The sequence below is a fragment of the Trichechus manatus genome, unplaced genomic scaffold, assembly GCF_000243295.1.
Source record: "Trichechus manatus latirostris isolate Lorelei unplaced genomic scaffold, TriManLat1.0 scaffold00048, whole genome shotgun sequence".
Lineage (NCBI taxonomy): Eukaryota > Metazoa > Chordata > Mammalia > Sirenia > Trichechidae > Trichechus > Trichechus manatus.
The window spans coordinates 10,868,244-10,869,505 of record NW_004443984.1 but is presented as its reverse complement, the minus strand read 5'-3'; positions in this window follow the sequence as shown (position 1 = coordinate 10,869,505).

Sequence of the window (1,262 nt, the reverse complement as noted above, 5' to 3'; positions counted from 1 at the left end):
GGCGACTACCAGAAGCTAGGAGACAGGATGGAATGGATTCACCCTCAGGGCCCCTAAGAAGGAACCAACCCTGCTGACACCAGGATTTTATATTTATGGCCTCGTGAACTGTATAGAAGAGCCCTAGTGGCACAGTGGTTAAGAGCTATGGCTGCTACACAAAAGGTCGGCAGTTCAAATCCACCAGCTGCTCCTTGGAAAGCCTATAGGGCAGTTCTACTCTGTCCTATAGGATCACTATGAGTCGGAATCACTATGAGCCGCAATGGATTTGGTTTTTGGTTTTTGAAGTGTATAGAAACAATTTAGTGTGCCACAAGGAGCATTTTTTAAAATGAAATAGAATAGGATAGAAAACAGTGCACATAGTAAGGGAAGATTTGTTTCATGAAACTTTTGTTTCTGGTGTGTGTGTGTGTGTGTGCAGGGTCCAGATGTAAAATGTATATCTTACCTTGGTTGTGGTCAAAATATTCGAAAGCCATGCCCTGCACTGTTGTATAAACCCATTGCCATCAAGCGGAGTCTAACTCATGGCAAATCACTTGTTACAAAGCAGAACTGTTTAGTAAGGTTTACTTGGCTGTAATCTTTACAGAAGCAGATTGCCAGGCCTTTCTTGCACAGTGCCGCTGGGTGGGTTCAAACTACCAACCTTTAGGTTAGTAGACGAGCACAAACTGTTTGTGCCACCCAGGGACTTTGATGATAATAGGAAGTGTCATCTTTCTTCCTGGGAAAAAGAATGGGGTGATAATGGAGTGCTATTTTGGGCAGCCAGAAGTGACGGCTCAGGAGACCACAGGGTGAGATCACCACTGTCTAGTATCGCCTCCATGATGCTTAGCATGAGAGAGAGGGATCGAGCAGCCACACCACCAGACAGGCGAGCAGCGGCCACCTCTGCTAAAAGCTCACTTCATCCAACAGGTTCCACGTTGTTTTTACACAACCTCAACCTCAGCCAGTTCTGGAGAACCTCAGGAACCCACTTCAGGGGAAGGAGGCCTCTGCTGCAGCATGAGGGCTGTGGGTTAGACGCTTGGAAGGCTTTTATGGAAGCAAGCAGGATGGTGGAGGCTCTGTCCCAGAAGATCTTTAGAAGCAGGAATGGTTTTCCTGTCTAGTACAGTTTGCTGGTGTTTCCCTTAGGCAGACTGGTGGGATGGTCATGCGGCCTCTCAGAAATCTCTAGGTCGGGTGATGCTCCAAGTTGTGGTCTGGGCAGAGGTCTGTGGTAGGGTGTGGGTATGGATGTAGGA